This window comes from Perna viridis, chromosome 15 (assembly GCF_037379345.1).
Source record: "Perna viridis isolate PV_CMFRI_1.1 ecotype Kerala chromosome 15, ASM3737934v1, whole genome shotgun sequence".
In the NCBI taxonomy this organism is placed as follows: domain Eukaryota; kingdom Metazoa; phylum Mollusca; class Bivalvia; order Mytilida; family Mytilidae; genus Perna; species Perna viridis.
The window spans coordinates 3,110,904-3,137,853 of record NC_142459.1 but is presented as its reverse complement, the minus strand read 5'-3'; the positions used below and the strand labels follow the sequence as shown (position 1 = coordinate 3,137,853).

Sequence of the window (26,950 nt, the reverse complement as noted above, 5' to 3'; positions counted from 1 at the left end):
AATTCGTTATAGACATTCAAAGAAATTCAACCAGTTCTGTATAACTTGAAAGAGCAGGAGAAACTATACATATAATTAATACATTCCTTCAAAGTTACATTATGCATCACTTAAAATGACTAAGTAGTTCAATAAACAACAAGTATTAAATGAACATGGAAAGGGGCGAGTGGGTACAAGTCATTATGCAGAAGCAATATGCCAAATATGTAGGCATACCCTCCAAAAGAAAACGAAATGTAATGGATGAACAAAGTGATTGCAATATGAGTGGTGGAAAAATTAGACAAGATTGAAAGATATTGAAGACCAAGTAAACAGAACAATATATTTTGTTTAACGTATAACAACCTAGTGTCATATCATCTAGAACGTTTCATGTCTAGTAAACAATTTTAGATAGCAGTTGTAACTGATGAGCGTCTCGTACGGGTCAAAGTATTAATACAATGGGGAAAATTTGTACTGCTTGTGGGGAATTTGTGAAAGATGACGATGAAGGTTGTTTATGCACTACAAGGGCAATAAATAAGGAAACCTCCTCAATTGAAATAGTTGTAAAAACTGTAGTTTGCTGTAGTTCTTAACTTTCTGTCATTTATTCATTTGCTGTTGAGGTTTTGTTTTTTCTTATTTTAGAGAGAGCAGCAATATATCCAGACGATGAACATGAAATAATAAATGGGATGGGACAGAAGGAGTACAGGATTGACAAAATGTGTTTTCCACTGGAAATATGCATCATTTCATATTAATTTTATCATCCCTTTCATGTTTATTGCCTAGATATAGCTGAAATATTGCTGTTTAGGCGTTAAACAACAAAAGTTCAATCAATCAATCGAACATTAGTTACTGGTTTCCATACTACTGTGAAAGTACTTTTGTTCGGGGGTACCAATTTTCGTGGTTTTCGTAGGTAGGCCAAACCTCGAAATTTGGTTCCCAACGAAAAGGAGATTTTCATTGATGTGTATACTAAATACCTCAAAACCGCCAATTCAACCACGAACATGTGTGTCATCCCTAATCCCCTAAAATTGGTATTCACGAAATAAAGTACGTTCACAGTACATGTGAATACATATTCAAAATGCGGGACAAGGTGTGGCAAAACAAGACCAAAAACACACTTCTGAGTAAACCTTTTTAGACGGACAGGAGCTCCTGTTCCGTAAAAATGTTAATTTGGGTGGCTAGAATATTTATATATTGATATTGTTGTATATAAATTGTGCTGATATTTGTGTTGTGAAAACAAATAGAAAAAAATTGTTATTATTACGTTTAACCAGGATGTGACCAACGTTGTATACAAACTTTTATTATCAATGTTAGTAAGAATAATCAAGGGAACCAAGGTTATAGCGGTAATCAAAAGTATTTAATCCAGGGACAAAGACCAGACATGGAAATCAGACATACACAACAACGAGTATGAAGTAGCTAAAGTCATAATACAAAGTCACAAAAGCAAATGAGCAACTAAAAACTAGGATCATGGACCAGGTGCACTAGTAGGGTTGGCGTCCTCTGCTTTTCTAGAAACACCCACCGAGTTGCTCATAAGAAGTCAAGTTCGGGATGAACAAACGAGGAAAGGAAAACTATGACGCGTTTAATAAATCAGTTTTCATAGCGTAGATGGATACATCATTACGCGATCTTCGAGTTCACGATAACGACCATGAAACGTCTGTAGTGTTGACTTCAATCTTCAAGCTACATATAAATAGTAAACATTATTGTTTCTGTTTGTAGGGGATGAAAATGAAGTTCTTTTGTGATGATTAGGAAGATTGGGTCTGGAAAAAGTGCCACCGGAAATTCACTATTGGGATACAAAGCCTTTGATGCAAAAGCGTTTGGCAAGTCAGTTACACGCAAGTGCGTAATGCAGGAAGCTGTTCGAAACAGTATGTAACATTAGGTAGATAGCAAGTTTTGTTATAACTGATAATATCTTTGTTAATTAACTATTTAGGGTAGTATTACATTTGTATTATGATTTGGTATTTTTAGAATTTAACTTTTAAATTGATAATGATTTTTAATACAGAATTTATCCGCAATGCATTTTGATTATTTTTGTTCTCTATCTTTTTAATGTTAGCTTCTTATGGATTTATTCTATCCTCTTAAATTTCTTGCTCAATGCGGACTCGACTAGAGAATAATCAATGGAACAAGGATTTGTATGGTGATCACCAAGAGCATAAAACTATGTGATGGTGGACATAATAATTGCGCACATGAAAACACCATACACGATCCATGGTAGTTTTGATTTTGATCATGTAGCAACACAGTCATGTTATAAAAGCCTACTCATTACACGTCTAGTCCAGTACACTTGTCTGTGTAATTTGCATCTTGTGGCATAGCATATGAATTTTAAAATTACAATAATCCATACGGTAGTGCAAAAGGAGTGTGGTATGAAGATAAAAGACAATTGGATACAGGACAAAAAATAATCGTATTTATTGTACAGTTGAATCATGAGTTACCCTGGTGATGCATGAAATAATTAGACAACGATCAATTCATTCGAATCTTGAACTTATTACATTTAGTTGTAGTGTTACTGATTATATGATTTTCATTGAAACAAGTATACAGTATAAAGACACTTGAAGTATTCATTTGATTGCTAATTGAATCAATAAGTCGAACCATCGATCTCTATGGATATGAAATTGAATTTATAGTTTTTAGTATTCTATATCTTAAATTATTTAGGGTAAATGTAGTATGCACAATCCACGATTGTTTAAAGAACCAAATCAATTATCCGTAAACGTACGTTACTTTATTTCATAGCATTGTCAAGTTTGAATTCATCAATGTTTAGTATCTTGCTGACAGTGTTGTTTGTAATAATTGGCTGTCTCCATTTTTCAGCGTTGATGAAATATTTCAAATTGGTCCAGTTTTTAATTTTTTAAATTGAAGTGCGAGCCTTGCTAAAAAGCTACTGCTCATAGCTAAATAATCTCACAGACTTTTGTTTCATCGATTTATAGGCGAATCTTTTATTTTTCTTGTCTTTTTAGGTAAACGAATTGTCATCGTAGACACACCAGGGCTGTTCGATACCGTGCTGCAATCAGAAATTATGACATTAGAAATTCAGCGGTGTATTAATTTGACCTTCCCAGGGCCTCATATTTTTCTCTTCGTATTGACTGCTGGACGATTCACAAATGAGGAAAACGAAGCATTTGAACAATTTTTCAAAATTTTTTGGTGATGACTTTTGTAATCATGCATTCCTGGCTTTAACAAAACTTGATAATCAAGAACACGATAACATCAGCGCTGAGCAGTTCTTAAAACAATCGGGAGATGATTTGAAAAACGGCCTTCAAAAATGCAATGGCCGATACATCGCAATCAATAATCAGCTAACAGACGAGACCCTGGAACGACATTCTCTTCAAATTTTAGAAGAACTTACGTTTTGTGTAAACAATCATTCAAAAGCTTTTTTCAGTCGTCAGCGCATAAGAATTACATAGAATCAGTCCAAGATGAACTGGTAGCTGCTGACGATGAAAAACAGGCTGAACTTACACGGGTACTTGAAGAATATGAAAGAAAACTAAATGACATACAAATTTCAAACAGTTTGTCTGAGGAAACCTGTACAACACAATAAGAAGGTGACCGAGAATAGGAGCATGAAGAGTACGAATAGATATCGATACGGCGATGACAATCAACATATAGTAGTTGCAAATTCGAGCGACCCGTCCAACGAATAATGTTCAGACTTAAATATTTACGAAAATGTCGATGAATACAAGACTAAAATGATTCGAAAAGTTCAGAAATTAACTCTGAAGAAATAGAAGAAGGGAAGAGTTGATAAGGTAGAGACAAGAAGAAATTGAAAGGCTGAAAGAGGGATAGGAAAAAAGGATAAAATATGCCTTGGAGAAAGTATTAAAAGACAGGCGATTGTTTATTGCATAGAGACAGGAAAAATTCTTAAAAGCTGAACAAAAATTACGATCAGAATTATCAAAGGAATTACAAAGGGCTGAAGACGAGTATCTGCAAGAACAAGAATTTTTAAAGGAGAATCATTTAGAAAAAATGCACCGAGAATCAGAGGTTATCAAAAGCAAGTTAAATGAGCGACGGAAGAAAATATGCCCAATAATGTAGACAATAATAATAGAATATATCACAAAAAAGCGAATTCAATGAGCCGGTAAATTTGCCGTTTCGTGTGCCAGTTTCGGAAAGACTTAAGTTGCAGGAAATTTCTCCCTACTCGTTAAAAACCCGCAGTTTGCCTTCGGATGTTTTTTTTCTCATTGTTTGGTAGGCTTGTTGACTCTTTGAATCTAGTAGAAGAGGTGTTAAGGTTCCCTGTAAAGATAGATTTGTTTGTTTGTTTGTTGGGGTTTAACGTCCGAGCAGCAATATTTCAGCTATATTCAGACGATGAACATGAAATGGATGATTAAATGAACATGAAAAGAAAAAAAGGATAGGACACAAGTATAATAGGATCGACAAATTTTGATTGCCACTGGAAAAAGGAGGGATGGGCAAGGTCGGGCAATTTAGCCTCCTGTGACGGAGCGCAAAGGTTCCTACTCCTATCGAATACCACAGCAGGGTTCTTTAACGTGCGAGGAACGTGGCATCTTTCCCAACAAGGTGCACCACTATGGTTTGCGGTCAGGTTTTCCGTATTATAGCCTGACAACCCCAGCATGTAACACGCCAGGGGTACCCCATTCCACAACCCAGTTGCTCTGTGGGCAGAGCGCCTAGCCCCCGGCTAGGTTTCTGAGCACTATTAAGTCGCCTTTTACGACAAGCTTAGCGCTGCTGCAGGCCTATTCTTATAACACCCGGACCTGCACGGGGCTGTAAAGATAGGTAACTGCAGATAACATTATGACAATTTGTGAAAATAAAGCTATGTAAGGACAGATAAACAAGCAAATCCAACATAATTTTTCTTGTAAAAAGTATATATTTTTCAAAACAATGGAAAAGAAAGATATTATTTTGCATTTTGTCATGAAAATCCGTAGCCATGGTAACATAATAAAGATATATAGCAGTTTGAGATAACAAATTGTAGTTGCCTCCCCAAAATTGTCAAGAAACAGGTTTTCTAAAATATCACTTAATAACTGCCAGAAAAAAATAAATAAGCGGGCATGGTATTATTGTGAAAAAAAAAATAAAATAAATAGTGTGCCTGTTTTTTTTTTAAAATTTGTTCATGATTTTAATTCTTAAAGTTCAAGCAAATTTTTACAGTTGAAAAAAAAGGGTCAGTTGGTTCAAGGAAGATAACCCAATCCGTTGAGGACCAGTATCTTTCATAATAGCTTACAGCATGCAATTTTCACCTCTTTACCGTCACAAGTATTGCACCTACTTATGTATGAATGCTATACTATACACAATCAACATTTCCATGCACAAAGTGTCACCTCTAATTTTTATTTTAGATTTTATTTTTAATTTTACAAAATTAGACCGGGTCAGTTTTGTGCACCGTGTTGGGAAATATATCACTTTCATAGCATGTTAAAACCCCACTGCAGTCGAGTATGGGCTGCAGCTTCGCTATACGCGTCTAAATTACCAGATCGTACCCACATATCCCAATTTCCAGTTGCAGTCGAAATTATCCTAGTGTCCTATCCCACTTTTTTGTTTCATCAATATTTCATGTTCATTTTATCATCCACTTTATGTTTATCACCCGGATATAGCTTAAATACTGATGATCAGGTGTCAGACACAAATCAATCAATCTTACAAACTATTGATCAAAATTCAACTCAACTACATCTTGTGACATCCATCTCTTATTCCATTTATCCAGATGACTTTAACACTTTAGCGTAATACAAATTTAAAATAATCTAAATTATATTCTTAATTATAATGTTGATAAATAAATTTTCGTAACGTATGAAGTAAGTTTTGCTTATCCAGTACATATTCTCCTTGGTAAATTTGATCATGCTGTCAGTTGGTCTTAGGTCAGCAGTTATTTTTATCGACATGATTTGCGTATCTTACACATCTTCTCATAACCACATATTGTTTGTTAATTCATCAGTATTATCTTTCTTTTACTACTTTTATGAACGAATTAGACTTAGTTCGTAGGTAATGTAAATACATACAGTAATTCTCTAAAGCACAACTTCTCTAGAAAACTAGAGGACGCTCATCCTACCGGTTCACCTGGTCCAAGCTCCCAGTTTGTAGTAAGTTCCGAGTTGCTCATTAACTTATGTTGCTTTGTACGCATTATTTGGTTATTTTTATGTTCTTTATAGTGTGTGTCTGGTTTTCCTGCCCGGTCTTTGTCCCTGGAATAGCTCCTGAATGGGTATTACATTCTTTTGGAAGGAGTAGGAGTATCAACACGTGGTGTTAGTTGTTTTAGTTTAAAAGTGTATATTTGGGTATAATCTGTTTCCATGCAAACATTTTAGAGGAAGTAATATTCTTTGTTACATTAAAATTGTTTTTGTCTTGGTTTTCAGTTATTAGGTACCTCCATGACATTTTATCGGTGTTGCATAGTCTACTTACATTTCAATTTACGTGTTAGTAAAATTATTTTTAGAATGTGATTTTATGACATTATTTTCCATTTGCTCATGCCTTATAAGATACCTTTTAATTTTGCTAGACAAATATGGCAACCCAAAATATTATACAAAATATTATTGATGAACTATACTAGAAAGAGTAATCAAGGGAACCAAGGTTATAGCGGTAATCAAGAGAACGCAATCCAGGGACAAAGACTAGACATGGAAAACAGACATACACAACAAAGAATATAAAGTAACTAAAATCATTCATTCATACAAAGTAACAAAAGTAAATAAGCAACCCGGACTCCACTAAAAAATGGGAGCAAGGACCAGGTGCACCGGTAGGGTAAGCGTCTTCTGCTTTTCTAGAAACACCCGCCGAGTTGCCCATAAAAAGTCAAGTCCGGGGTAGACAAACGAGGGAAGGAAAACTATGACCCGTTGAATAAATCAGTTTTCATGGTGCAGATGGATACACCATAACGAGTTCATGAAAACGACCATAAAACTTCTGTAGTGATGAATTCAATCTTGTAGCAACATAACCCTGTTCCAGAAGCCTATTGGTTAGAGTTCTAGCATTTCTAGATGAGAAGTTAATTCTACTTAAAAGTTGTTTGTAAGACGGTGTCGTGTGGAGAACGATTGTTAGACAGTCGGATGATTTTGGTATACCATCATGCAATTGCACCTCTTCTATACGCTTTCTGGTATTATAAACTTTGATACTCTGCTCTGGAAAGTTTAAGTATGTAAATATTTGTATCCATAATATATCTAACTAAAATTTGATATATGAATATAAATAAATTTGTGAATGTGATATTTGGAAAATACAATTGTGATAATATATTCCTATATGCGAGAAACAATTTGAATTTACTTGGGCGCGATAGTTTTTTTTGGTACATTTAGATTGTTCTATTTCTTTAAAAAAATCCTTGACACAACAAAATATTTACGTCTGTAATAAATTTTCACAAATTGATATATTTCGTGTAACATAGGCTTTTAATCAGTTTGTATATCTTTGTTCAGTCTGCTATCATTTTCAATGTACTTAAACTATTTTTTTTTACTGAATCATTGATTTGATGACGGTGATACCTTAAATGCTCCTGACTAAACGCCTAAGTTCTTTTAGTAGTAGTCTGTGTAAGAAACATGCCAAATCTGAAAAAAAAACGTGATACACCCAAAAAAGGCTACATATTTTTTTTTTTATTTTTGTAATTACGTTGTTCATGGGCCTATATTATGAAATGTGTTATTAATCATCTCGATTTCTCTGCTCTTAGAAGATAATCAACATTGAAAATCCAACAGATTACATTGTATTTGAATGTCATTTACAGAGTTATCTCCCGTAATTTAAAATATACAGTACATTCTTTTTTTATGTCGCATGAACACGGGCAATATAAAAAACCGCAAGTTAACTTCTATTAACTATGGCCATTCAAACACATATATACAACGTAGGTAGGCTTTTTCCCATGAATCACATTTTGCATGAATATTAGCTGGAGTGCTACTTAATAATTTGTATCAACCCTGTTATTATTAATTTCAAAAAATGGTAAAATGTGTTATGATTTATGGTTTGATTGTCCTTAAGCATTCTTCTATTGTCATGATCTGAAATATATATGAGTCGGCGTTGGTAGTGAATTTTGGGTTATTATGGTCCCAAATTTCTTTTGGGTCGAATTGTCCAGTATTGATAAGCTGAATACGTCATTTTTGTAAACATTTGGGTGCCATGTTTTAACCATCTCTACCTTTAATAGGTATAATATCACCACTAAGGAGAACAAGTCGCCTGCACATAACAGAAAGTAGTCCGTAAAAAACAAAATAGTTCCTAGGATGCATTGTATATTTGTTTTTGATTTAGCCAGTATATGCAAACTGGGTATCATCTAAAAGCTTATCATGTTAGGTACACACTTGATACAACAGTTTTGAACTCTGATGTAGAGAATAATTTGCTAGAGTCTAAATCTTAAGCCCATTGATTTGTCAAATTTCTAAAAGGAAAATAGTATTTTTAGTACCTGTATGCTTTCACTTCACCGTTCTTTCTTAGAAGTCAATATAGGTATGCTGGCAATTTTATGACAGAGGATCCCCTCTATGATAAAACCTGTTAAAGTTCATTTTATCAAACTTTAAAAATGATTGTGACCTTGAAAATGGCTTATTTCAACATGGAACTTCTAATAGTGGTTTTACACATATTAAAAAAACCAAGATCCTATTTGTATTTATCCATCGAAGTAAACTAATGTTTCCTAGACTGGTATTGCATTTGCCATGTATACATGAATGAAGCTGTCATGATGCTGCTTTAAGCTTCCGATTTTACATGCATGAACCGGATATTGACGGTTGATAATACTGTATCATTACCTGTGTAAACATATTGCAGGTTATTATGGCGAAACAAAGCCCTCATAGCTATTGTTGCTTTAGAGGTTATGTTATTTTTACTCTATTGTTGTCTAAACCAATAAAAGAGAGCTACGCCGAAAAAAAAATATCCCCGTCGTGGCAAATTAAGGTCATAAGATATAACTAGAAAAAGACGATTGTTGTCATAACATAAAGAGTAAAATACTTAGAAGTAACTGATAAATAATACACGTAAATTATGTACTATAGTGTAGGTTTCAAAGGAGTTGTGTTAACAAGGTCTTCTGTTATTGAACCATATGGTAGATAAAATTCAAACTTATACAGAATTCGCCGAATCAATATGACAGTGTAGTGGTCACATCTTCACTTCATAACAATATGCCACACATACTATCAAAGTAATCTTACGAGCTCTGTTGTCCTCTATTGTTGAAACATGTAGATAACAGTGTTTGAAATAATTTATAGACCACTTGTAGGGCAAGTAAAATCCTGGACCGACTTGCCCTCATCTGTCAAACTAGTCTAAAATATGAAATATCCTCCCTTTGTTTTTTTACAAACGACCCTATTTGTTTTGCTTCAAAATATTGAATATTGTATATGCCATCCCTTTTTCAACTTAAGTTCAGTAACTTAGATAGCCATTAAATAGAGTAGTCATCCTATGTACGTTTTCGTATTTCTTCCGATTTTTTCTCCGCTTCGCTGAGTCTCTTTTGTTTCTCAGGTAGATCATATCCTTAACCTAATAATGGAAACATGCTGTCATCTTTTATACTTTCCGGAGTTAAACCGAATTCCACTGGCTACAATTGTTAGATTATCCAATGAAATCGGCCTGTATTCACGATGTAATTTCCTTAGAGATCAATGAAAATATGCAAAGGGTTGCACAACGGAGTAACTTACAAAACCTGACTTCGCTATTAAGCAGCTATTTTAAACACTGGGTTCATAAATAAGAAAGAAAATAAAAATAAATATCTGATGCTGCTTATATATCCCTAGCATTACATCATATAGCAATGAAAAGTTTCTTTGTTTGTTGTTTGTTGGGGTTTAACGTCCAAGCAGCAATATTTCAGCTATATTCAGACGATGAACATAAAATTGATGATAGAATGAACATGAAATGATGATGAAATGAAAAAGGGATGGGACACAAGGACAATGGGGTCGACAAATTTTGATTGCCACTGGAAATAGGGAGAGGTGGGTAGGATCGGGCAATTTGGTCTCCTGTGGCGGAGCCCTATGGTTCCTACTCCGGGAGAATACCACAGTAGGGTTCTTTAACGTGCGAGGAACGTGGCATCTTTCCCAACACGGTGCACCACTATGGTTTGCGGTCAGGTTTTCCGTATTATAGCCTGACAACCCCAGCATGTAACACGCCAGGGGTACCCCATTCCACCACCTGGGGCACACAACCCAGTTGCTCTGTGGGCAGAGCGCCCTAGCCCCCGGTTAAGGTTTTGAGCACTATTTACTCGCCTTTTACGACAAGATTAGCGCTGCTGCAGGCCTATTCTTTTAACACCCGGAACTGAACGGGGCGAAATGAAAAGTAAACATTGTTAAAATTTCGTTTTTTGATTTATGTTGTACAGAGAATTGTATGCATGATTATATTCATAAACAAATACGAAATGTATCGGATAAATGTGAGTGCTGGACAAAAAATATACTGACAAAATAAGATATGCATAGTTTTATTATGCACACTTCAAAGTTTATCGACAACGTTCATTTTTATACAAAACTGCAGATGTAAGCAGATATGCAAACACGCATTGATTCACATAGGGTTCTCCAACATTTTCAAAAGAAAAACACGTTACAGTACTTTTCTATGATTATCAGTCAAAATCAATGAAAAATGTGAAATGTAAACCTAAAATAACTAAATGGCATGGCAAATATAATATCAGGAAAATATTGTAATGTAACTTTTTCCTGTGTGCTATCATTATAAGGAACAAAGCTTCGTAACCAATTAGGATTATTTCTTTGTATGACAAGACTTTGTTGTGTTTTTGAAGGGAAACTAAATGTAATAAACGTAAGCAATTTAAATCTATATGCTGTTTAATGTGCGCAATTTTGACTAAATTGTATTTTAATCTGACTGTCGTGATAATTTGAAAGGTATTTTTTAAATGCATTTTGGTTGAAAACTACATCTAAACACAAATTCTTATCTTTGTGGTAAAAACATAACCGAATTTCCTTCATTTTCTCATTTGATGATCAGCTTTTTTTCATCTACATATCAATCAATCAATCTATTATAGATAATGACCTGTAGTTGAAAATTGTTCTTGCAGTGATATTGTATTGGTCGCCAAAACATAAAAACCCAAGCACCATATGACTGCGGACGTTCGTTTCCTTTTTTACTTCTGCTGCAGACAAACCTTTCGAAATTCTCTAACGTGGGATGACAATCGGATTTTTATAAATTTGCCCCATTTGTATTTTTCACTACTTTTGTATACATTTATGATGGAGAAAATATGATTTTATTTTCAACTTATATGGTATAACACGAAAATTATTTATATAGTGTATGTTTTAACACATTTACTCATAATTTGGTGATACTCGTGGCATTCCTATCTTGCATTATTATTATTTTGCTGTTAAAGAGAACAGGTCAGTTTTGCTATTAAGAAATTCTGGTTAAATATCTAAACGTCAGTTTACTGGAAATGAATCTTGGTAATTTGTAAATATTTTTATCTATCTTTATATCTATTATGAAGTGCACTATGATTTTTATCATATAAAAGTTGCTGTTAACTATTATTTACCACTTAATTAGCTGTCTCTGTAAGAAATCATGCAAAGTCTGAAACAATGTGACACCTTTCCCCCTTCCAAAAAAAAAAAAAAAAAATATAAAAAATAAGGCTACATATTTTTAGTTTTGTAATTAAGTTGTTTTATGGGTCTATACTATGAAATGTGCAATTATTCATTCAAATCTGCCTGCTCTAAGGAGATAGTCAACATTGAAAACCCAATAGATTCTATTGTATTTGAGTGTCATTTACATAGTTATCTCCCTTAATTTTGAAATCTACAGTGCATAATTATTATCTCCTAAGAACACGGATTATATGAAAAAAAAACTGAAAATTGATTTTTGTTTACTATGGCTATTCAAACAAAATATCAAAAACAAAAATATGTATGCTTTTTACCCTTAAATCATATTTTGCATGATTCTTAGCTGGAGTGCTACTTAAATACAAACAATATTTTCACGTATACTTTGTTTATTTATTGTATCTTGTCATTCAACAAGAAAAAAAGGAAACATAGTACATAATATGATTGTACAAGACATTTTTGTGTTGATGTTTGGAGATTCAACCAACTGATGACCCCAATGGGGGTCCGGGTGTCAAAAGAATAGGTCTACATCAGCGCGAACCTTGTCGTAAAAGGCGACTTATAGTGCTAGGCCGGAGTTTTGTGCCCCAGGCGGTAAAATGGGGCACACCTGGTAATTTTTATATTGCAGAATTATTTGATCTAATTGTTGTCTTTTGGATATGATTAGGAAAGGCTGATAGAATTTGGCCTTTTTATGTACTTCTTTTACTTTTTTACAACACAAAGCAATTCACACGCCATGGTAAAACAACCAAAGTACAATATATATAACATCCCCTGCAACAGCGTCGGTAACTTTACTAAACATGTGAAGATATTTCATATTAAGCTTATTGTCGCTTCATACATAGAAATTGGTTGAAATGCTTTTGGTGTCTAATAACATCTTAACATCATACAAAACAAATCGAATTGTGACTGCAACAATGATAACATCACAAGCCTTATTAATTAATGTCGTGTTATTAAGAACGATTGAAAGTATGGTACACAAAACTTCAGATAAGTATTGATGTTTGATGATTCACTCAATGAAATTGAACTTGTGTGACTAGAATAATACCATGGAACTTTAAAATAAACACTGAAGATCTAAAAGTGGTTTATTCGATTCATATTTCCTTTCCATAAGACAGACAGTAAACATGTACTAGTTTTGTATTGCTACCTCAAATTTCTTCCTCTATTTCTCTAATAATTGTGCCTCAGCCGTCTAACGACTCTCTGGTCATTTTCTGATGCTACTTTGTATGTATTACTTAAGTTTTCAGGTTCTTTTTTGTGTATGTCTTTTTTTTTATCTACATTTGCTATAATTTTTCATAACTATGGTACTTCCTGTAGTTGTATTAAGATCTGCATTTAGGAGAAAACCTTATATAATCTCCCTTACCATTCGACCATATCAAGAACAATATCTCTAAAAATTGCCAATTTCATACACATTTATATACTGTTTATCTTTAAAGATCCTCAAACCAAGACTGGTTATGTAAGCTCTTACTGTTTTTAAACAAGTAATAAGAGTTCGTCGTGCTTTAGACACCATGAACACTTGCATCCTGTAAGATAGCAAAATTAACAAACCGGTTATTCTAACTTATACACAGATTTGGTGAAGCATTACTTTCATTAGGATGAACCAAAACTCAAAATAATAATAAAAAAAAAACAACTTTTGAATGGAAGTTTGTTAATTCGTGTAGTGAATAACAGTTCGAAATGCAGTTTTAGTGTATTCATCCTGAGTCTTATCTCTTCTTATAAACTAGAATAGTTAATAATTTGGACACCGAGAATGCTAAGTGGAGGAAAACTGAACGACAAAAAGTATTTATTGAACAGATGTAATATAAGTAATACAGTTTTACTGTACTCTGTGTGTGAGCCAGATTGTACTGTTTGAGTAATATTTCTTATCCATTTTACTCCTGATTTGTGAAACAGAACAACCAACACACGTACGCAAAAACAAATTAATGTCCGTGAAATTCTGGAGATCTTGGTATAAAAGAAATAATAACCGAACTCAAGGAAACAAATGACAACATCAAGTTTAAGACCGAAAAGTTTGAAATATCCAAAAAGGTCCTTTCTTGGTAAAGCCATTTTCAAAAATTTATTTGCAGCTTAATTTAACATATACCGGGAGTCTGTAAACTATTGCTATCTAAAACAATATTATTTGAGCATTAAAATTCATTTGAATATTTCAACTCGAAAGACTCTGTAATACATTACTTAAAACATAAATCACCTTACATGAACTGTAATGTGTTTTAACCTTCCTTCCAGGTTCTAAAACACTGTCAACTTTATATTCGTTTAATGAAAAACGTCATCATACATTTTTTAACAAAGCGGAAGAAATGTCAAGAACTATAAAGCACGACTGAAAAATGAGGTACACTGAAGCCAATATAATTATGCAAAACATTTTTGATGAACTGAGCCACCTACATTTACTATTAAGCTCATCAGGACTGATGATCCATGCCACCTATTGTTATCAATTTGAGTCCCTGGTCACCATTATAATGTTCTGTTATCATTTCGTAAATGTTCTTGATACCTTTCGTAACCTACTTGTAAACATGAGTTTATGTGTCCCATCCTTTTTTTTCATTTCATCATCATTTCATGTTCATAATATCATCCATTTCACGTTCATCGCCAGAATATAGATCAAACATTGATGTTCGGCCGTTAAACCCCAATAATCAATCAATCAATCAATCTAGATGAGCATGAGGTGGATGATGAAATCAACATAAAATAATGATGAAAGGAAAAATTGGATGGGGCACAATGACAGTAGGGTTGACGAATTTCTATTGCCACTGAACATAGGGGGAGGTAGGTATGGTCGGGCCATTTAATCTTGTAGCGAAGCAGAGGCTCCTACTCATGTTGAATACTACAGCAGGGATCTTTAACTTGCGAAAAGCGTTGTATACGTCCCAACGGGGTGCAGTACTATGGTGTGCGGCCAGTTTTTCCATATTATGGGAAGGAAGAACTGATTATTACTACAGGGATAGGCGGCGCCTTTTCATAAATAGTTACAAATATTGTTTAATGATATAACATTGTATTAAATAGGTTAAAACTGATGCCAAGAAGGAAAAAATACATTTATAATGTCAATGAACTAATCCACAAGACATTATTTTCCTAAAATATATATATTTGTTCTGAACAATTGTTACCTTATTACGTCCATATGTTTTTCACCAAATGCGCGTACACCATTGACATAGTTTTATTCAAGTTAGATCGAACGTATTACACGGAGCATTTTCTGGTACTTCAATGAGGAAAAAGTGTTTTACATAGGCAAAATTATTGTTTTATGAAATTATGGCATTGTTCCTTGCACGTTAAAGAACCATGCTGTGACATTCGGTAGGAATAGGAACCTTTGCGCTGCCACCTGATCCTACCCATCTCGCGCAATTTCTATTGATAATCAAAACTCGTCGACTCTATTATTATTGTGCCCCATCCTATTTCATGTTCATTTTATCATTAATTTCATGTTCGTCACTAGGATATAGCTACACTGTTACTGCTCGAGCTTTAAACATCAATCCGTTAATCCGTTGTAGTCGTAAACTGTCACTAAGTTTTGAAAGAAAAAAGATGAAAAAAGTATTCAATTTCCAATATTACGTGTCAATTTACTTCTACAACTTATATATCAATGAATTGGGTCAAAATGGAAGCAGCTTGTGCATAATTACCTTCCGTTACGAACATTCCATTCAGAAGAATAAAGTACCACGTTGAAAGGATGTTTTTTTTTTGTTTTTTATTTTTTGCTTTTTTCAGTTTCGTTTGAGACGTGTATGGTTGTGTATAAAAGTCAACTTGTTGGTCGCGTAATTTCATTTCTGGACCGGGACTGAAAGATCTGAAAGTAAGTTTGCCTATTTAGTTAGAACATGAGAAGCATTACTAAATGAATGTATTTTAGCCAATGTGTATTGAAAATAATTCGGTAATAGCCTTCTATCAGTCCTCTATCCTGCGGAAAATTCATTATATAACACTATTGAATGCTGCTTATCGCATCTGCAAAAAATTGGATCATAGGATCATGTCCAATGTTTCCAACCTTTTCTGTCATAAATTGATGATAATACCACGCGGGAAATCGATTATGTCACCTTGCAAGTAAATTTTGAATGCGTAAGAAAAAATACAGATCATAACTAAAGAGTGATTTGTGTATTAAAAACACGTTACATTTAACTGACTTATTTCCAATTCAGAAATAGTTATAGAAACCAGCTTTTGTACATTGAAAGAGAAGAATACTGTTATTCGGTAGGTCTTTCAACACCCATTCCATTGACAGTGTCTGAAATTTGTATGGATTGGTACGTAATTAGAGCAAACTTTGTTGTAAATATATTTTGCCATATTATAGCTCCAACTGAGTGAAAGAAATTTCTTTATTAAGGTTTACTAGACAACGATGTTTTAACAGTTGACTTTATCACTGAATATGTTTTCTTTGCAGAATCAATTAGCAATTATCAGCATTATGAGAATAACAATTATTGTATTAATTGTTCTGGTAACTTTGTCTGGTGAGTATTAGTGCACTAAAATGTATGTTAATATAGTATTTGTTTAAATGTTAGTTTACCTGTAGTTGTATGTTAACATGTTATTTGTTTATATTTTATTTACCTGTAGTAGTATGTTAATATGGTATTTGTTTCTATTTTATTTACCTGTAGTTGGATATTAATATTGTATTTATTTCTATTTTGTTTACCTGTAGTTGAATGTTAATATTGTATTTGTTTCTATGTTGTTTACCTGTAGTAGTATGTTAGTACGGTATTTGCTTCTATTTTATTTACCTGTAATAATATGTTAATATGGTATTTGCTTCTATGTTATTTACCTGTAGTATTATGTTAATATGGTATTTGTTTCTATTGTACCTACCTGTAGTAGTATGTTAGTACGGTATTTGTTTCTATTTTATTTACCTGTAATAATATGTTAATATGATATTTGTTTCTATGTTATTTACCTCTAGTAGTATGTTAGTACGGTATTTGTTTCTATGTTATTTACCTGTAGTAGTATGTTAATATTGTATTTGTCTCTATGTTATTTACCTGTAGTTGGATGTTAATATTGTAGTTTCTATGTTATTTACCTGTAGTAGTATGTTAGTACGGTATTTGTTTCTATGGTACCTACCTGTAGTAGTATGTTAGTACGGTATTTGTTTCTATGTTATTTACCTGTAGTAGTAAGCTGTACCTGACCCATTGACATATTAGTATAACTCAAAGGTTCTATATCCAACAACCCATTTATTTTTGTGTTTAGTGGTTCTTGTATAAGATTTATATTTTTTGGTACTTACTATCATGAATTCAATGATTGCCAAATAGGACGCCAAACACATTATTAGACATTCGTTATAAAAAGTTTTAATAATACGAGTATCAGGCATTTCAAAGGAGTGTAAACAACTGACCTGTCAAGTATTATTCTCATTTATATTAAAATAAATAATAATGCCGATTTTACATCTCAAAGTTCACACTAAGTGCAGACAAACCTATGTATATATCTAAAATATCTACATACACGTAAGACATGCCCTAGATATAACAAAGGATACATTAATTGCATGTAGAATTTAATTTACATTTTCCCCCAATCTACTGTCAATAAAAACAGGTAGCCTACCCTATCGGTACACATGATCCATTCTGTGAGTTTTAGGTGAAGTCCGAATTGCTCTAATGTTTTATTGCGTTTGTCGCTTTTCTTTTTTCCAGTCCTTATCTCCTGAATTTAAGTTCTTCTTGACGTTCGAGTCCTGGTTCAATTGATTTTCCTTTTCCTTGCAATCCTTAACTTGACAGTCATATGGGCCGCTTTTACTCAATTTTCAAAATGAAAATAAAACAGGTTTTGTTCCAATCAGAAGTGAAACAATGGTATCTATCTATACGTTTAGTTTAAATTGCATATCAGTTTTACCTAGATTTCCAAATAATATAGAACATAATCTAAAAATCAGATTCAACCGCTTTTGTGTGTCTTTGGATCGTAAAATGTTCTATAACTAGACAATATCTGACCTTTTTTGAGATACGGGCAGAATTATCTATTCCAAGGTGTCTTTCTTGTATAAAGTTTTACTTTATAATTTCTACAATAATCAAGAACTTCATACTATGTAAATGGGATACCATTACTGGCAATAACAGCAATTAAAACGTTCAATTATTCACAAAGATATTAATAAGCTCTTGAATGTATTCCATTGTTTCTGGATCTTGGGTTTGAATCTCTGATAATAACAAAATTTGCAACGTTATCTGTAAATTATGTCACGCATGTGTCCAGAACAGTTGTAACAGGAGCAACCTACTAACCATTGCTTAGCACTTTTGACTAATTGTAACCTTGATCCAAGAAAACAGATTGAGTATAATTTACTTTGACATTCAGTAAATGGGCGGTATGGGTATCCATAATTACTAGTAACACTTCCTTATCCGCTTTTCTGGATGTTGATTAAAAAAAAATTGGCATTGATATAGCAATGACATTGTATTCTTTATAATTTGAATCTTATCCAAAAGTTTTGATTGTATCTGAAAAAAGTCCCAAATATGTTATCCATTCTTCTTAACCTATCAATGATTTTAATGAAATTTAAGAAAACAGTTATCAGGTTTTGTCATTTTGTACCAAGTGTTACAATTGGTTTGGGTTATCATGAATGAACCATTGCCTAAGTTAAGTGAAAATGATGCAAATTTAGTAACGTTTGAATTAAAATTAGACTTACTTTGAACCAGGTAGATGTTATGCATTTCGCATCTACAACTTATCATTGACTCCTTAATGGAAATATTTAGAAAGATAATCAAATGGTTATTTTGTCATTTTGCTATTTTCTTATGAAACTGGCGATTGTTATAGGTTTCTTCCACTCTGCCATGTACTCTGGTAAGAAAGCTAGTCTTGTAATTCTTTTATCTTTCAGCTGTTACTATTCCAGAAGCCGAAGCCATAAAGAAATTGTCTCAATGCAACAATTACGACAAGAAAGGATCATTTAGATATTTTCGAAAACAATGCAAAGCTTGCTGTCAGAATGCAAAATGCGTTGATGGCATATACCGTAACTCTAGATGTCTCTGCATTTGTTCTAGATGGTAGGTTTCTTGTTTTTTTATCGTCTGAATATGGCTGAAATATTGCTGCTCGGACGTTAAACCCCAACATACAAACAAACAATCTTGTTTTTTTATATTGGTTTTATTTTGAAATTATTCAAAAATGCTGACTTAAAATACACATTTACCTTTGTATCAAAAATAATTACCCAATTTCTTCCAGAAAAAATCCAAAAATTAAAATAAGGTGGCTGCATATTAACTTTATTCCAAACGAAAATATCAAACATTAAAAAGTAATCAAGGGAACCAAAATGCTAAAGGAAAATGACGAAATTGTAATCAATAAATCAAAACAAGATTACGTGAGCTTAATTTTCTGGTGTCTATGCTCCCAGTTTTTATTGGAGTCTGCGTTGCTCAATTACTTTTGCCTCTCTGTTTAGGTTGTTTCATCTTCTTTTTGAAATCTTTTCCCTTCACATACTTTCTTTTGACTACTGCTGGAATCTTGTTTTCCTGGATTACTCATAATATAGTGGAATGTGTTGAAAATAACAAGGTCTGAATGGGTTAAATATCTTGTTAAGTGAGCATGGGCAATGATAATCTAAATAATCTAAAACAATAGGAAATCTAAGTTTAATCGAATAATTCTTTATCCAAACAAATCCTAACCTTATATTCTAATGTTGCATCCATTAGTTAGAATTATTACATTGCATAGCATTATTCCTTGAAATATGATTCAACTGTACTGAGCGTTGGTAAATGCGAATGCAAATATGGCATTTAGGCTTTGGAAATGGAGCAAACCATGTGGGGAAAGTGAATCTTCTGTAAGTACTGTAAGTAGGCATTATTTACAATTGAATTTCATTTTTTTATTTCAGGTAAATCAATAACTGATGTTGACAACTGCAATATGCCACGACAAAGCAATTTAATGAAAAATAAAATGATTTTGAATTGTTTTCACGTGTTACATGTTAAGGGAAGTTTACCGTTAAATAGCTTTATTGTTTCAACTGCGCATTTACACCAATTATCATCCTCCTATAACCCATGGTCACCAACCCATTTCCCAATTGTAATTTCTCTATTCCCCATAGAAAAATCCCAACCCTCATAGAATCCCCATTATATTTTCTTGATTAAATAGTACATTATCAAAATGATTTCTATATTTTTGAATTCTTCAAAATATATTATATTTTATAAAACATAAAATTTTGTTTTAGATGAAATACACTCACAGCTTTGTATCAATAAAAAACTTGAAGAACTAAAGTCCCAATCTTCCCAGCATACCAACCAAATCCTCAATAGATATTCCCTTCCCTTAATACCATATAATTGGAAGTTTTTACTATACAAGTACTGTAAAAATAGACTTTTAATGCAAAGGCTATTTTCAGGTAAAAAATGAATGCACTTCATGATCTGTATATCAACACTTAACATATTTTAATTATCGTATTTAAGAAGACATCAGCACTTAATACTCTCAAGGACAGGATGCATCTCGTCAAAAAATTCAACTTTACAGATAAGTTATATCAGTTTGATATTAAGTCTTAACTACACCCCAACTCTGGAAGAGACGCGAGGTTGCAAATTTGCGATGCAAATTTGGTCGCACACTCAGCAGGATTCGCACCAATTATCTTCCCTGACATATATTACCACACCTCCTGCACTAAGTCCGTTGCTCTAGACCACTCGGCCAACCAGCTATATCAAAATATAGCTTTAGTTAACTGCGTGATATTCAGCCACGACAAATATATAATAAATATATGAAGTCTAATGGGATTTTGAGACTGTTTACTAGCTAGTACAATACTATATAGACACAAACGCAAAACATTTAAAAGAAAATATAAATGTGCACAATTTCAGTCGACTTATGCCTTATTCAGTGCTAAGCATAAACTGAGAGTGTTATATATACGGTCATAAACACTCCCAATAATGTTAGAATTGTCAAATTTGCAGAGGGCCCTAAAAAACTTGGCCAGCTAGGCTATATAAAAATATAGCTTTCGCTGGCCGGGTCATTCCACCATTGTAGGATTAATCTAAGATTGGAACTTGATATATGTTGTATGGTTCCCAACGATGTTAGAACTGTCAAATTTTCGTAGCACTTTTTTGGTCGTTCCCCCCTGTGGGACTCGAACTCGTGCTGCTGTGACATCTATGGCAACACCGCCTACACAAAGTCCAGTACGCTTGACCATTCCACCAGCTAGACTATTGAAACTATAGCTTTTGCTGGCCGGGTCATTCCTCCTTGTTGGATTAGTGTTCCATAGAAATACGCAAATATATATAAGAAATATTTTTAAAATCTACACTATCATTTTCATCTCGATGAATTATCTTCCAGATTTTTATAAATAGTAGAAAGGTTTATGCTGTTGTACCCGTTTAGAAAAGCATTTCATTTTTTTAGGTTTATTGGGATTAATTATTAAGATCATTTTAAATGAAAAATGTGAAGGGTATAAATTTGAAGGTGAAAATAATATGTAAGAAACATTCTCGTCCTATATTAAAATGTTAAAAAAATGTGTTATTTGTAAATGTTCTTTTTTAGAATGGAAAGCAGTACCTGTATTTATCATTACTATGGAGCACGCCCTATGGTTGCATTCCTGTTTATTGGGAATAGCCGGCATACATGTAATAAACAAACGTGTCAATGACTTTAATTAACATCTCGAGTCAGTTGATTAATCTGATACTATGATGTTATATTTATCAACGCACCTTTCTATATAAAAAAAATAAATAAAAGAAAACATTAAAAATGCCTACACATATTGTTTTCTTATTTAATCTAATTTATTACATTCTGTTTAGGTACATGTACAATGAAGTATAAAACACTGCGTAGCTTGAGAAAATTGCATCTATCGGGCACGTGCCAATAATCCATTGAGTAACACCCATTGTCCCAGTTTTGGATGTCCACAGAGAGTAAATCAGTATTGGCAGTACAGTGTTGTGGTTTGTCTTTATGTTTTGTTAGTATAATTAAAAAGGAATTAAATGGTCTGAGTGAGAAGTTGTGTTTAATTATTCAAAGCAGAAAAAATCTTAATACTTTTATTTAATAGGACGTGTCACTATTTTCTGTGCATTTGAGTTTTTTAGTATGTTGTAGGGCGCTGTCTTGGATAGGGTAGTGAGTTAGCAAAAAATTGCTTGAGACAGGCGACTAGTTTTCCTCGCTAACTTAATAACTTAATAATCTGTTTTATATATATTTTATCGCCTCTTTTGACAGAGCATCTGTATTTACCGAGGACCGAATCCCTACTTGAAGCGTTTTACTTATCTTATTCCGTTATAAATTTTGAACAAAATTATGCAGATAAGAGCGTGAAACCTTTCCCTTGGACCCCCCTCCAAAGCACCTTTAAAAGAACATTCGGTTACGCCTCTAAATGTATTTTTAAAAACTAATCTGATTCCGTGCGTCTAAACACTACTCAGGAGTCACAAGTGCATTCGGAAACAGATGAAAACAATCGACTAGATACTTGTATGTGATGTTCATCCATTCACCACTGACTTTATATACGAAAAAACAAGATACAAAACTAAATTATTTACGCTATTTAGACGATATCTATTATACCTTTCAACCGATCCGACCCGTGTCGGAGATCATTATCCATGAAATCGCAATACATCTATTGCTTTAAAATGGTATGATAATTTAGAAAAAATAATAGTTGTCTTCACCCCCCTTCCATAGAAACGGAACAGAACGGAGGGACACACCCAGCACCTTATATTTATAAAAACAATTTGTAAACGTTTGACAATTGACTGATTATGATTTAACGTCCTTTGACAGAAAGGACGAGCATTTCAGACTTATTAATCGAACAGACCCTGCTGTGAACAAGTGTTACTGCCAAAACAAAGTAAGTCGACTCTATTGTAAATAGTAACTCTAGTAAAACGCAGACAAGTGATTGCAAAATATTAAGAGTTACATGTATCACAATTTACATGTTAAAAACCATACTCGTTTCAGTTGTGTACGTTTTAACAGCAAAATAAGTCATACTAGTCATCTGGGGTGTACATGTAAGGGGGTTGTTTCTCTAGTGTACAACCTATTCTTTTTTGAAATGGCAGTTTTGTTGAAATACTGACATCGATTTTATTCTTACTGAATGAACTTGGACGAACGAACGGATCTCGAGATATGATGTGGGTCGATTGACTTGTCATTGGACTTTTTAAAAGTGACATAACAAGGTAAATGGACTTTTAGCGGCATTTTAGAATTTGCATAATGTCATTGAAAGGGACAAAATATTCCGTGCTTTGTAAAAATGTGCTTTATTCCATACAATATAACCTATTATCTACAAAATCTTTCACAATATGACACGTATCTTAAACTTTGGGTTGAATGATTTTACGGAAGTTACCGCCCTTGGACTTAGAAAATGTCAGACAGTTCAAAGTGTTCCAATTTTGTTTTGTAATGCTTTTACCAATTGATTTGTTTTTTATATTTGTTACTCTGCATGGACAGTCTGTACATGTATCTATCAATTAAATAAAATAGAAAGCAATGAGTAAAAATTCTTGTTTAAAACTACGGTAAATAGATTAATACTTCATTATTTTGCAATTAGTTGTTTGGTTAAATAACCATGTAATATAACAAGCATGTACATATATATATTGTAAAGACAGGATTCTTATATCATAATATACAAACACTCTGTAGCATTGTCCGGGCTTGCATATTCACATGCAGTGATGAATGTACAGATGTACTTGGTTGTATGACGTAAAATAATGTGATGATTTACATTTCCTCTTTTATTACTTCACTTAAAACTGAACCAAAGTTTCTCATTTTGTTTATAATTTGATTGTTTATTGTTGGCACTCTTTACTCGTTATTTGGTTACGTGGAGTGCGGTCCAATCGACGTTTATGACGTTAATGTTCCACGTCATGAAAATAAATGACAAATAATTTGGTTTGTTGAAGGATTATTATAAAATTGTCAAATTTAAATTCTTAAAATTTATCTCACTAAACATTGTCAATTAAATTCTCAAATCAAAACGAACTATTGTTCTATTTAACTCATGGCAGGTGTTTCAAATACTCAACCTTTTAGTAACCTTTATTTGATCATGATCTTAGTAAAAACAATAAATAGTCGTTGAAGTGTGAACATTCATTTTATTATTGAGTTCATAGAAAAGTCAAATATTTACCTAGAAAAAAAAATCACACTATTGACCGTGACCCGGGAGTCAGGTACTTTCACGTATACGGCATGATACGAGATATAATGGTGACTATACTAGTACTGGCCTAATACAAAACTCGTACTTGTGATAATGAACAAACAAGTTTGGAGCTCAACTTGTCGTTACAAGGCTACATCCAGTATTGTTAACATCAGTTTCTTTTTATAAAGTAAAAATTAGACTTTAAAACTTAAACGTTTTGTTTCCGTTTTTCATTAAGTATTTTTAATCTATCAAAGTCACTGGGAATAAATAATACTGCAAAGAAAGGATATGCTTGAAATAATACATAATTTAGAAATTAACTGCTTTTGTTTAGTGGCAATATTTATTTTTTTCTTATGTATTTTCTTTGCAATTACTGCCTGCAGGAAAATTGCATTTAAATTTTGAATGGGAGAGAACGCACTTTTGTTATCTGTATTGAGTATACCTCACCTAGTAAAATACATGCAAGAAACTAAAACTTATGAAGCTTGTTTCAGAGCGTGAGAAACAAACATGGGAAGGCAAATACAAAAATTATATTATATAAAAAAATATTTCGTTATTTAGGCACACGATGTAGTGATTTCGACATAGCTAAAATGAAATTTCAATTTAGGATGCTATTATTTCGACACATCTTTTTTAGCTCATCTGGCCAAAGGCCAAGTTTGGCCAGGTGAGCTATAGCTGTCACTTGACGTCTGTCGTCTGTAAGCAAATTTTCAAAATTCTTCTTTATAGAAACTTCTGGACATAATTCATGTTAGTATGATTGTTTCAAAGTGCATCCTTATATATATATTATGAAAAAATTGACCAGTATCGTTCAAGAAAAGATTGATTGATTGATTGATTATTTGGGTTTAACGCCCGAGCAGCTATATTTCAGCTATATTCAAGCGATGAATATGAAATGGATGATACGATGAACATAAATGATGATGAAATGAAAAAATGGGATGGGACACAAGGATATGGAAACTACTGATACACTCAGCGGAGAATTACAATATTACCAATCGTTTATAAATATTGTAACTTCCGAATGAAAAAAAGAATCACCAGAAAAGGTGATTTCGAATTCAGCGAAAGATTTTGGTTCCGAATATAACTTTATGACACCCTAATTCAGCATTATAATTGCTTTAATGTAAATCAAACTAAAAGGAAGACTTAATAGGGAAATCAAAAGAGAATTTAAGATACAGCTAATTATTTAGTTACTTATATATTACGTTACATATATGCGTTACTTAGTTTAACAATATTTGATTCCTCAAACCATTCTTAAAAGGGCGTAAAACCACGAAAAAAAATGTGTTAGTGTAATGTAATAATTGTGCATGTATCAACTCAAAGGCGTCAAGACAAAATGCAATTTCTGGATGGTAAAACAACGATAATCCGCCAAAAAAGTTATTTTGGTCACTACAGTACTTGAATGTGGAAAATGTGATGTCTGTTTTTATCTTTATATTTGTATATTGGACTAAACCACCATGATTAGACATGGGGAATATGTTGTTAAGAATTTATAGAGACTCTGAGTGTCTAAAGAATAGGCCCGCAGCAGCACCCAGCTTGTCGTAGGAGGCGAATAAATAGTTCTCACAATCCTAGCCGGGATTTGGGGCGCTCTGCCGTATAGCAACTGGGTTGTATGCCCCAGGTGGTGAAGTGGGGTATCCCTAGCATTGCTCATGCTTGGGTCGACAAGAAATAATACGGAAAACCTGACCGCAAACCATAGTGGTGCAACGTGTTGGGAAAGATGCCACGTTCCATGGACTATATATCTGAAACAACATGGAGTGAAACTATGTCTAGATTGAAATACAGTACTTATGATCTTTTAAATGATGTCCTAATGTTTGAAAAACAGATCTTATAACAGTACTCTATATACTCCAAATAAACAAAACGTGAACGTCCTATTTATTTTTGCAGTCTTATAAAATGCGTGAGGCGGAATAAATGCTAATATAATGTAAAAAGTTTGGAATTTTTCTGACCAGTGACGGAAAGTTAGTCAAGGAAACATTTTCCTTAAAATTCATGATTGACATTTTTTTTCATTTTGTCGGAGACCTTAATAAAGTCGATGCATACCATGTCAATATTTTGAAAAAGCTTGAAATAAGCATTTCATCGATGTATAATTTTGCCATATTATATTGTGGAAAGTAAAATTAGCTGAAATCGATAGCCTGCAATCTACTTTCAAACTTCATTACAAAATCATATATAAATGATTCAGGAGAAATTGAAAGTGAATGTCGACAATCCATGAAAATAATTCCATCAAAGTTACGTAAATATTCATCATTTCGGTTAGGGAAAGTGTGACAATCGACGATCTAGTATCATGCTAATAATCTATACCGTCGCCGCATAAGAAAGTAATATAATCATAATGCACCTCTGTTTTGTGTATCTTACATTAAAAATATTTTGTAACTACATAGAAAAAAATAATCATGAAATTTACTTACTACATGTATCACACCCCGATCAGGGCGTGCTTGATACTCGTCAACACCGTTTACTTTCTACAGCCTGAAAAAAAATCTGCAATCAAAGG

At 33.1% G+C, this 26,950-nt stretch overlaps 1 long non-coding RNA gene across 3 annotated transcripts; it reads left to right on the top strand.

Annotated features, from left to right (window-relative positions):
* Positions 1-8,321: 8,321 nt before the first annotated feature.
* On the top strand, positions 8,322-20,055 carry LOC148596533 (uncharacterized). 3 transcript variants are annotated; one of them, XR_015919064.1, is made up of 6 exons: positions 8,322-8,383; positions 15,747-15,834; positions 16,190-16,244; positions 16,441-16,510; positions 18,949-19,120; positions 19,975-20,055. It is a non-coding gene; the product is annotated as an uncharacterized LOC148596533 (long non-coding RNA). The 3 variants fall into 3 exon arrangements; XR_015919062.1 differs by lacking the exon at positions 16,190-16,244; XR_015919063.1 differs by lacking the exons at positions 8,322-8,383; positions 16,190-16,244 and adding an exon at positions 14,216-14,319.
* Positions 20,056-26,950: the final 6,895 nt, after the last annotated feature.